This window comes from Cuculus canorus, chromosome 5 (assembly GCF_017976375.1).
Source record: "Cuculus canorus isolate bCucCan1 chromosome 5, bCucCan1.pri, whole genome shotgun sequence".
NCBI classification, from domain to species: Eukaryota; Metazoa; Chordata; class Aves; order Cuculiformes; family Cuculidae; genus Cuculus; species Cuculus canorus.
This window is the reverse complement of record NC_071405.1, coordinates 51146349-51158585: the sequence shown is the minus strand read 5'-3', so window position 1 is coordinate 51158585 and position 12237 is coordinate 51146349. Positions and strand designations below refer to the sequence as shown.

The 12237-nt window shown below is 41.9% G+C and overlaps 1 protein-coding gene across 6 annotated transcripts in view; it reads left to right on the top strand.

Annotated features, from left to right (window-relative positions):
• PHF21A (PHD finger protein 21A) overlaps positions 1–12237 on the top strand; it is a 136983-nt gene that overhangs the window by 47475 nt on the left and 77271 nt on the right. The window contains exon 2 of one of the 6 annotated variants that reach the window (XM_054068695.1): positions 3511–3616. The exons of the other annotated variants lie outside the window; for them this stretch is intronic. The gene's annotated coding sequence lies outside the window, so the exon portion shown is untranslated. The remainder of the gene's footprint in view (positions 1–3510; positions 3617–12237) is intronic. 6 annotated transcript variants of the gene reach the window in all.

Genomic DNA, 12237 nt, shown 5'->3' with positions numbered 1-12237 from the left:
AAATTATCTTCCATATTCTGAAGCTATAGGGGCCGAAACAAATTCTGAATTTGTATGTGTTACTGTAGATAGGCAGAGTGCATCCATCTCCCCCTGCTGCCACTTTTGCCCTGAATTCTTGCAAAACTGATATGATAATCATTTGCATATGACTGAAATATTGCTAAGTTTTCCCAGACCTTTTGTAATACCTAAATCATTATTAAAACCATACTAGCTTGTAGACTTGGGTTACCTATTCTTCTCTTAATATGACTCCACCTAGACTTCTCACTGTTGGTTTGTGAACCTGATTTTTGCATATCTAATATACATTATAACAGTGGTAAACAATTTAGGAAATGCAAGTGACCATTTCATGATATCATTAAAAAGAAGAAAAACCCTCCACATCCTCCTCCTCCTGCTCTTCCTTTAGCACTGATTTTCTGACTCAGCTTTTATTTTTTGAGAACATGCTGTATTTAAACCAGATTTGGATGCAGCTAGAGAACTTCTTAATCAAGCCTAGTTGGATACATCTTTCACCTTCGTATAAGCCAGGGCATAACTCCAAAGTAGCCTGCTCTGCTTGAAAAATCAATGTTGTAGACAGAAAATGGGCAATATTTGGAGATGCAACGCTGGACCTTATGGTCACCAATGCAAGTGGTAACTTCATCAGTAACATTGGCGGCAGACTGGGCTGCAGTGATCATGCACTGGTAGAGTTGAAGGTCCAGAGGGATATGGGACAGGTGAGGAGTATAGTCAGGACACTAAATTTCAGGAAAGCAGACTTCCAGCTCTTCAAGGAATTACTCAGTAGGATCCCCTGGGACAATGTCCTCCAAGACAAGGGAGCAGGACAGAGCTGGAAAATATCTAAGGAAGCTTTCCATGAAGTGCTAGAGTGCTCAGACCCCATATGTGGGAAATCAGGCAGGAAAGGGAAGAGATCGGCGTGGCTGAGTCAAGACCTGCTGGTGAAACTACAAAATAAGAGGGAACTGCACAGGCAGTGTCAGCAGGGACAGGGAAACTGGGATGTGTATAGAGATGCTGCCTGATTATGTAGGGATGAAGTCAGAAAAGCCAAGGCACAGCTGGAGCTGAACTTGGCAAGGGAAGTAAAGACTAACAAGAAAGGCTTTTACAGGTACATCAGTCAAAAGAGGAAGGTCAAAGAGAATGTATCCCCACTGATGGCTGGAAATGAGGATCACGTATCAACAGATGAGGAGAAGGCTGAGGTACTTAACAACAGTCTCAGTCTTCACCGATAACCACTTTCCTCACCATTCCTGGGTCATGGGACAGCAAGATGGTGACCAGGGGGGTAGACCCCCTCCCACAGTAGAGGAGGATCAGGTTCGTGACCACCCAAGGAACCTGAACATATATAAGTTTATGGGACCTGACGAGATGCATCCCAGAATCCTTAGGGAATGGGTAGATGTGGTTGCCAAGCCACTCTCCATGATATTTGAAAAGTCATGGCAGTCAGAAGTCCCTGGTGACTGGAAGAAAGGTAACGTTGTGCCCATTTTTAAAAAGGGTAGAAAAGACGACCCTGAGAGCTACTGAGCTGTTAGCCTCACCTCTGTGCTTGGGAAGATCATGGAACAGATCCTCCTAGAAGCTATGCTAAAGCGCATTTAGGACATGGAGGTGATTAACGGCAGCCAGCATAGCTTCACTGGGGCAAATCCTGTCTGACCAAATTAGTGGCTTTCTATGATGGGGTAACCACAACAGTAGACACAGGTAAATCAACGGGTGTGATCTATATAGACTTCTGTAAAGCCTTTGACACAGTCCCCCACAACATCCTTCTCTCTAAAACGGAGAGATATGGATTTGATGGGTGGACGATGTGGTGGAAAAGAAACTGGTTGGATGGTCGTATTCAAAGAGTAGTGGTCAATGCCTCAAAGTCCAGATGGAGATCCATGATGAGTGGTGTCCCTCAGGGGTCTGTACTGGAACTGGTGCTGTTTAATATCTTTATCAATGATTTGACAGCGAGATTGAGTGTACCTTCAGCCAGTTTGTGGGTGACACCAAGCTGAGTGGTGTAGTTGCCACACCAGGAGGACGGGATGTCATCCAGAGGGACCTGGACAGGCTGGAGAAGTGGATCTGTGAGAACTTCATGAGGTTCAATAAGGCCAAGTGTAAGGTCCTGCACCTGGGTTGGGGCAATCCCTGTTTTCAGTACAGGATGGGGGATGATGTGCTTGAGAGCTGCCCTGCAGAGAAGGACTTGGGGATGCTGGTCGATGAGAAGCTCGACATGAGCCGGCAATGTATGCTCACAGCCCAGAAGGCCAACTGTATCCTGGACTCCATCAAAAGAAATGTGGCCAGCAGGTCGAGGGAAGCGATTCTGCCTTTCTGTTCTTCTCTTGTGAGATCTCATCTGGAGTATTGTGTCCAGTTCTGGAATCCTCAGCATAACAAGGATATGGAGCTGTTGGAACAGGTCCAGAGGAGAGCTACAAAGATGATCGGAGGGCTGGAGCACCTTCCATACAAAGACAGGCTGAGAGAGTTGAGGTTGTTCAGCCTGGAGAAGGCTCAGAGGAGATCTTATAGGGACCTTCCAGTACCTGAAGGGGGCCTACAGGAAAGCTGGAGAGGAGCTATTCGTAAAGGCGTGTGGTGATAGGATGAGGGGCAATGGGTATAAACTGGGGAAGGGCAGATTTAGGTTAGGCTTTAGGAAGAATTTCTTCACCATGAGAGTGGTGGGGCTCTGGAACAGGTAGGTTGCCCAGGGAAGTTGTGGATGCCCCATCCCTGGAGGTGTTTAAGGCCAAGTTGGATGGGGCCTTGGGCAGCCTGATCTAGTGGGATGTCCCTGCTTATGGCAGGGGGCTTGGAACTAGATGATCTTTAAGGTCCCTTCCAAGCCTAACTATTCTATGATTCTATGATTCTAATTAAACTACAGTATTTCCTTGAAAATCACCTACTGATTGTGAGAGCTGGTTATTAGATGATCCTGCTTGTTTTGACTTGCTGGACAACCTCACACATCAGTCATTATACAAGACCTACTATTCCTTTCTCCCCTCTGTCCTTGGAGGAGGGGTGGGTGAAACAGATGGTGATGATTGAAATTTAGGATGTTTTCTATAGCACCCTTAAAGATGTCTTAGGTGGAGACTGAGAAAAGAGACTAATGATCTGCTTTTCAGAATCTTATGGGTCCTTAGCTTCTATTAGAATTGTTTGGTCCCCAGATCTTTGGAAATCTGTGAATTTTGGAAGGGCAAAAAGAGAAAGATATTGACATTGTTGCAAAGAGAATGCAGTCTTCATCCTCAGGAAATGTCAGTATTCACTGAAATTATAACCTGGTAATTATTTATGTCTCCAGAAAAGGTATGAGTGTTTTATTTTCTTCAAGTGTTTGTCAGGTCAACTTGAATTGTACTGTTTGGGGGTATTATTTATAGCCATTTTTTTCAGGATTGTACTCGTTTCTTGGTAAACTTTTAAAATAGTTGTTCTTCTGACTTCTAGAAACTTCAGAAGGTGTTTAAATCTTCAGAGCAACTTTTCACCTGCTGTTGCATAGCAGTAACTGGTTACTGGAGACACCTGACAGGGAGTTTCATTGTTAGGGAAGGTACGTGGTGGAACCCAGATAGCATGCGCGTTCTCTTGGTGTGTCTTTTGTTTTTAATACGAAAAGCTGAGAAAATAACTGTCCTTATTTCTTGCTTTATGCTAAGTCTGTGAAAACTGGTGTTGATGTGCATGGTGTCTTTCTCAGCTTTCCCCCCTTATTGCAACGTTAACAGGTAGATTTAGACAGTGGTGAGTACAGAATCTGATGGTAATTTTGCTGGAATGAAGCTTGAATGACTGTGGGGATCAATAGAGGTGGGGAGAGGGCACTTTCCAGGGGGTAATTCAGACAAGGGAACCTAATTACATGTGTTGCCTTTGTGAGGGCCCGTGCCTCGTTCCACTGACTATAGAAAACTTGTAGGAACATTAGGCTTCAGTTGACTTCTGTCCATTCATTACCTGTTTTCCCTACTATATTTATCTGATATGTTCTGTGGAAGAAAATTCTTGTTTTATTCTTTCTTTTTTTAATAGTGAGAAATTTTCAGTGTCTTCTTAGAGTAGACATTTGAAAGCAACAGGAGAAAGGTCCCAAGTTGTGATAAACACTTCTTCTTTGTCCTGTAAGCTTCCTTTGAGGCTAGGTGAGGCAAGTTAGAAATAGTTAAGAAGTTGTGATTCCTTTTTTTCTCCTTCTTTCTCAAGATTTCCTCAGTAAAATATTGGCAGTGTGTCACAGTTAACGGACACTAATGTGTAAAAGAGTTGGACCCAGGCTGCCCTATGTAACAGGGAGAAATGAGCCAGCTTTTTCCTTGCTCAATAAGTAAATCCTCAGTCTTGCTGTTTGTACTGTTTATAGAAGGCTAGCTTACTTTATTTTTCCTTTAAAAATAAACAGAGAAAAATTACTTAGGAGCTCTAATATATGGCGTGAATATTTGAGATGTATGCTTTAGAGCTGTTTTAATGTCCAGAAGAGCAAGTGGCTATACTTCTGTTTTAAACTTATGAAAATTTGAATACTTGGCAGTGTTTAAGCCTGTGGAGTCTTGCTCCATGTCCATGCACTCTCTTTATAAATTGCTTCATTTTCATTCCAGTGTGGCAGCTTCTCAAAGCAGTGCTTTGTCCTTTAGACAGCCCAGACTGGTGTGGAAGTGCCTGATCGTCAGCAGCTTTCTAGCTTGAGAATCTCCATACACACCTTTGGGCTGGTAACAAATGTTTTAGTGATCATCTTGGATAAAACTACGTTCTTGAATTCCACTACTCATTCTAAATCTTGTCATATATCTCAAGAGACAGAAATATCCCATTCTCCGAGTAAATCACTTGAGGGAAGCAGTTTTACAGCAGCCCAAACCAGTAAGCTCCTAACGTTTGTCTGCTGGGCAATTAAAATTGTGTGGCCTAAAGATTCTATGTGCTTTGTCTGAAACTTGGAAACAGAAGCAGCTTTTAAATTTCTAAGTTATTTTTTTTTCAAATGAGAACAGCTTACTGGCTGAACTGGACTCAGTTCTACCTGCCATGCAAGAACTACTTTCTCAACGTCTTGTTTTCTGTAATATGCAGGAATCCTGCACTTGAAAGCTGGTTTGATAGGTGTTTCTTCCATACAGCAAGTCTCTTCAGAAATGGATTATTGAGATGCTTTAGTGCATCAAACTCTACTTCAAATGAATGAAAAGCAGCAAAATCTTGCTCTAAATGTTAGATTTTCTTCTGATCCAGCCCCAGACTGGTTCTTCAATATTTTGTGGAGAAAATGGTCCTCTGTAGGGCAGCTGGGTATCGTGTAAGTATCAAATAAGGTTGGGTTTTTGTGGTGGGGCTTTTGTTGGATGTTTGGTTATTGGTTTGGGTTTATTTTCCCCCTCCTCATGTCCAGATGAATTCTGCTGTTGTTTGGAGAACTGAATGTGAATATTATTCCCTTACTTTAAACTTCCACCATATTGTTTGATTACTTACCAAGGTACTATCGTTTGGGACAAAAATTGGTTTAGGTCTGCTTTTAACATAGCTTTAGGAACTTCAGAAGTCACTGTGTAAATGATTTTGGTACACAATACAGTGCTTAAGTGGAAAAGATTAATTTTAATCAGATACTAGGCTACTTTTCAAAAGCAAATGAGACAGATATTTATAACAAGAGTTTATATTTATTAGGTTTGTATATCCTCTGCGATAATCAGGCATGATCTCAAAGCACCAATGCTAGTGCACATTAAGTAATCTGTGTAGCGCTTTTAGAAGGTAGAGGGTAAATAGAGCAGGGTTTACCCTTTCCTATTTCTTTGTCCTGCTTATCTCTTTCCACTGTATTAAGTGATATAAATACTTTTTTTTTTTAATTCTATCATTTTATAATGGATTTTAGCTCATTTGGATTTAGCTATGTGGAATTAACCCTGTTGTACTTCTCAAAATAATCTTTAGGGTACCAAATTATTAAAAGTTGCTTGAATGAAAATGGTTGATCATTTAAAGCCTTGCATGTAATAATCTCCTTCACCTCTATTCACGTGTTTTTTAAACAGCATGTGTATTATCACATTTAGTAGGTAGTCAGCTTCCTTTCTGACCTCTCCTGAGTTAGCGGGAGACCCACTTAACTGACACACATGCAGTCCTTTTGAGCCTTAGCTTTAAAAAATATTATAGTGGGTCAGATGTCTCCAAAATTTCATTACATCCTTTATTTGCTTTTAAAATATTAATGATCTGCTCATGCAGTATGCTGATTAAGACTAGAAAATGCTGAGACAAAAAGTTCATTTTACCACTTACGGTACTTAAAGTTTCTCTGTGTTTAGTTACATGTCTCAAACTGCATTAAATATTCTAAGACCTCCTAGTTGATGTCTGTTCCTTGAAAAGACAGTTTGACAAATTGATCACGTAATCTCTCATAAACTTCTGTATGAGGGGACAAATGGGCTGTGGACTGAAATTTGATCCCAGTCTGAGGCATGCAGGGAAATGGGTGGTGTTTGCTTGTTGTTGTGGGTTGGTTTTTTTGTCACAATTACCTTGTGGGTTGTAGGAACGGTGCCTATGCCTTCTTGGACTGGCTGGGGTAACCAGTAAATCTGAAAACAGAGCCCTTGCCCCCTCCCTCTTGTGACTGGAAGTAGGGAGACATTGCACTCACCTTTAATAAGGGCAGAAAGTAGAGTCTTGGGAACCACTGACCTGTCAGCCTTACCTCTGTGCTTGCGGAGATCATGGAGCACATCCTCCTAGAAGCTATGCTAGAGCACATGAAGAATGGGGAGGTGATTCTAAACAGCCAACAAGGCTTACCACGGGCAAGTTCTGACCAGCCTAGTGGCTTTCTGTGATGGACTGACCACATCAGTGGACAAGGGAAAAGCAATGGATGTAATCTATCTACACTTCTGTAAAGCCTTTGACAGTCTCCCACAACATCCTTCTCTCTAAATTGGAGAAATATAAATTTGATGAGTGGACTGTTCAATGGATAAGGAATTGTTCAGATCATCATATCCAGAAGGTAGTGGTCAATGGCTCGATGTCCAAATGGAGATCAGTGACGAGTGGTGTCCCTCAGGGGTCTGTGCTGGGACCTGTGCTGTTTAATATCTTCATCAATGAATATCTTCATCAGTGAGATTGAGTGCACCTTCAGCAAATTTGAAGATGACACCAAGCTGAGTGGTGTGGTTGTCATGCCTGAAGGGTAGAATATCATCCAGAGGAACTTGGGCAAGTTGGAGAAGTGGGTCTATGTGAACCTCATAAGGTTCAATGAGGCCAAGTGTAGGGTCCTACACCTGGTTTGGGGCAATCCATGGTTTCAATGCAGGCTGAGGGACAGCATGATTGAGAGCAGCCCTGCAGAGAAGGACTTGGGGCTGCTGATGGACACAAACCTGGACATGAGCCTGCAATGCGCACTTGCAGCCCAGAAGGCCAACCATGTCCTGGGCCACATCAAAAGGAAAGTGGCCAGCAGGTTGAGGGAGGTGATTCTACTGCTCTACTCGCCTCTGTTGTGACCTCACCTGGAATACTGTGCCCAGTTCTGGAGCCCTCAGCACAGAAAGGAAATGGAACTGTTGGAGTGGGTCCAGAGGACAGCCACAAAATGATCTGTGGGCTGGAGCACCTCACCTACAAAGAGAAGCTGCAAGAGCTTCTGTTCAGCCTAGAGAAGAGAAGGTTGATATTTTTCACAATGAGAGTGTTGAAACATTGAAACAGGTTGCCCAGGGAGGTAGTGAAGGTCCCATACCTGGAAACATTCAAGCTCAGGTTGGACAGTGCTCTGAGCAACCTGATTTAGTTAAAGATGTCCCTGCTCCTGCAGGCAGGGGAGGGGTTGGACTGAATGACCTGTAAAGGTCCCTTCCGACACCAAGAACTCTATGATACTATGATTTTCCCCAACTAATATTTTGAAACTTAGTTGTATAAATTTCTATAAAGTTAAATTTTCCTCTAACAGTGTCTAATAGCAGCATCAAATTCTAAGGCCAAGCAGAAATACTGGGCGCTGTAATAATCTTGAACTCGCTTGACTCTGCACGAAGATCCAGGATCATTACTGCCATGTCAGGCTGAAAGATGAATGCAATTAACTTGGGCCAGAACAGGGACAGGAGTGTGTCTGAACCAAAAGTAAGAGGAAGGCAGGACTGCAGAGGCCCTGCGGGAAGTGCTGTTAGTAGCTGTTTCGCAGGAGAAAACTTGCACTAAGGTTGATGTTGCACTACTGGGGTATTTTTTCTTATCAGCAGGTTTGGGTATGGGCTATGCATACTTCTGTTTGAAGACTTGGTAGGAGGGTGTCCTAAGCTCAGAGCTCTTTTCTCTACCTTGCTGGGAGAAGGGGAAAGTAGCAGCATTTATACCTCTGATTGTAGCTTTCTCTCCCATATTAAAGAAGTTATGAAGTGAGATATTTGTTAATGCCAAGAGAAAAGTTTGCCTCTGGTCCATGAGTTCCAATTGTAAGAGCAGTTGTACCCAAAGGCACTTTAAACTCTTCAGAACAGTTGCAGTCCTGTTTGCTCATCTCAATTTGCTTGGTGTTTCCCAGTGTCCATTACTGCTTTCATACCTGCTTTTAAGGGAAGCTGTGCAACTGTGCCATGTGTTTACCTGCACCTCATCCCTACACGGATAATTCCTGTTCCCTGGAGATTAAGCCCTTTTTTGCAGCCCACGCGTTGTTTTTGGAGGTCAGCAAAGAGAAGAAACTGCAGAGAGAAGAGTGGGATGCATCACCTGAAAGGATGATGGACCTTGTGCATGTCCTGTTTCTGCTGACATACGCTGCGGTGGTTTGCAGCTATGAGGTGTCCCCAAAGCAGACCCGTGCTTTCAGTGTGGTGGGAAAGCTGCAAAGACATAAAGGATCAAATGTAGTGTCATAAGAAATAAAAGTTGCTCATAATAATCCTTTAGGTGATTTAATGTTTCTATTTCAACTGCTTTGGTAAGGAGTCAAATTAAGTTCTACTTCTGTTTCTGCAACAAGGCTTTAGTAAATCAGACTAGAGGAGTACCTGCTGTTTTAATAAGTGTTCATCTTGTACTAAAAATACCCCGCCAACTTGCTTTTTAAAACCTGCTGTTTCCTATGTTTTTCTGTATGGTCTTTGAAAAACAGTAAGCAAGTTGCTGAAGAAGTATCTATTTTAAGAATATCCTTTGATTGGGCTGATGATAACACTTTGTAGTATCATTATCTGGAGTTACTGAAGCACTGCGCAGGATTGAGGGCAGTCAGGTTGCACTACTTTACTTTGTCTTCCTCTGGAACCAGTGGTTCCAGCGCTGTGCTTCCAAGGCATCAAATCCACTGTGTTTAAGAAGCAAAACTGAGTTGGGATCCTATGCCTTGTGTTTTTGCAGATTGTGATTATGTGGCCACATTGATTAAGCTGCAAATTAGGCTGCTGCTCTGGAAATAGTGACCTGCCTTCCTGCCTGGTTGAACTGCTTACTTCTGCCCCTCTCTTGTGCTGGAATTAGTGCTTATGTTGCTGTGCAGTAACTGGAGTCAAAACGTTCTCTGGCTGAAGACTGAATGTGAGATCTGCTAGTTTTTGAGCATGATCCAGTTTGCCCACTGGCTCACACGCACTTGAATACCACTTTTGGCATAAGGGAAGATGCAGAAAGCAGAAGCTGAAACAAAAAGTGAAATAGCTTTCATGTCACAGCAATCTAATTTATTCTGGACTAAATTGCTGTGTAACCACAGCTTTTGGTAGTCTCGTTTTTCAGGGGTGCAGTTTATGCTAAATGTATGTGCAGCTCTTGGATGACAGAAGGCAAGGCAGGCCATGTCTATCTTGCTTCTTCCACTGGAGTAGCTAATCTGCCCAGCAGCCCAGTGTATGAAGCGGACATAACACATGTGACAGTAGATCAGAATGACTGGGTCTTAAGTATAGAGGATGGAGATTGTTACAGTTGCACATGGAAAACTTCTGGTAAAGCTTTGCATTTTGTTTGTCACCATTGATTCTATTTTCATTATAACCTAACACAAGAAGTATGAAGATGAAGCACAACAAGAAATCTAAACCAGTTCTTGATTGTACTTTAAAGAACTGAATTTGTGTAACTTAAGTTGTACATAGAAAGAACAGCTGAGAAGTTTGGGGTTTTTTTGAAGCTGTTTGACAACAGAGAACAGACTGAATTCTAAGGTGGAAATAGTGACCTGCCTTCCTGCCTGGTTGAACTGCTTACTTCTGCCCCTCTCTTGTGCTGGAATTAGTGCTTATGTTGCTGTGCAGTAACTGGAGTCAAAACGTTCTCTGGCTGAAAACTGAATGGGTTTTGTTTAATACATTTCAAACTGAACTGGTCAGTAACAAATCTTAAATTCTGCTTGAGAACTTCTGTTGCAAGTCCCAAGTGTTTCAATCTATATTATATATACCAGGGCCAACCAGAAGGCCACTAAGTGTCTTTGAAATATCATAGAGTCAAAGCTTAAGTTTTGGTTTATTCTCTGGATTTGAATAAAACTATTCATAAACAACAAAAAAACAGACCCAAATGATAGTCCACTGTAGGTATCCTCACTCCTGCTGCCCAGTTATGAAAAAGGAGAAAAACCCTAAATTCCCCTGAAAAGGATGGGAATTTCCTACTGCTGCTTCTCTTTTTCAGTGGTCTTACACAGGCATAGCTGCCGTGAAAATTTATCCTGTACTTGGAGTGTTAGGTTGTGTTATTCCATTCCATGAATTGGAATAGAAACAAGGATTTTCCTTCTAAGTTCTGCTGAGTTAATTCAGCACAAATAAAAAATTGTAAAAATGTTCGTTTGTGGGTCTTTTTTAGATTTTAAATGTATGTAGGGATTGCACTACTAAGGAAGACAACTTTTCTGCACTCATGTTTAAAGTGTAGCTGAGTCTCTAACAGAAAGCTAGCAGTATGTCTTACACAAAATCGTTTTCAGAATAGAAAATTCTAGAGGGTAACTTCAGCCTCATGCTATAGGATGTCCTTATAACTTGGTTCTGTCCATAGCAGTTATTCTTAATTCATTTTTCACTTGGTCATTTGAAAAAAAAATGTTAAGAAATTCAAAGAATGCTAAAACATAAGAGTACAGATGTTCTGATTTAGTTGGTCACAGGTGTGGATTTAAAAAAAAACAACCGCAAAACAAAAAACAACCCAAAACCATTTGGAGCAGGGACTTCTACGAGGTTTTTCTGCTATTCCTAAGCAGGGCAGCCTCTGCTTTTTCTGCTCCTCTGCTACATGCATGTTCTGTGTCTTGATTGCTTTATATGGTGGTAGAGTGATGGGTAAGGATGTCTGAGGCAAGACATCTGTGAAACTGTAACATGCCGTTCAATAATTTCTCACTGGTGTGCTGATGCAGTCAGGTTGTTTCTGGACAAACCAGCGGCCAGGTCAGCCAGAAAGGAATTGTAAATGACAGAGACTAACAGAATGGAGCTTCAAACCAAACAACAATCTCCCTCCTCCCCCACAAGCCTCCACATCCAATACAATCTAAAATGAAACCCCAAGAAAAATGTCTCCTCCCGTTGTCAACCTAGATCCTCAGTGAGAAACGCTCGGAGGCACTCACTGTGACAGTAGGCAGAAGTAGGCTCCTTTACATGGGGAAAGTAGGAAACATCCTTTGACCCTGCCTTACATCTATTATATTCCACCCCTGTCACAGTGTGCAGTTAATAAAAAACACAGTTCAACTCTAGAGAGATGGACAAACTCCTACTGGATGTTTCTCAGTAGTGAGTTATGTCTTAATGATAAGAAATATGATTGTTATAACACAGAAGAGTGAAAAATATGGAGAAGTTCAGGCATGGGCTACACTGAAGAGCTTATAATGCAAGTTTTATTTTTGTAATATACATTAAAGGCTGATACTATAATTGGTGTTTTGGGGGAGCATGGAAAACCTCAGGTACAAAAGGAGCTCCAGAGGTCATCTAGTCCAACCTCCTGCTCAAAGGACATATGTAATGAAGGAATACAAGGTGATACCAGTCTCCCAAAAGATATTGTTGGCCTGGACTTGGATTATTTGAATAGAAGCATAACAGTTGTTTTCCATGTATATTACTTAGTATCCCTGTCGGAACTCAATGTGTGTGCCATCAGTCTTAATATGTTCACTCATATATTTGATAGTTTATT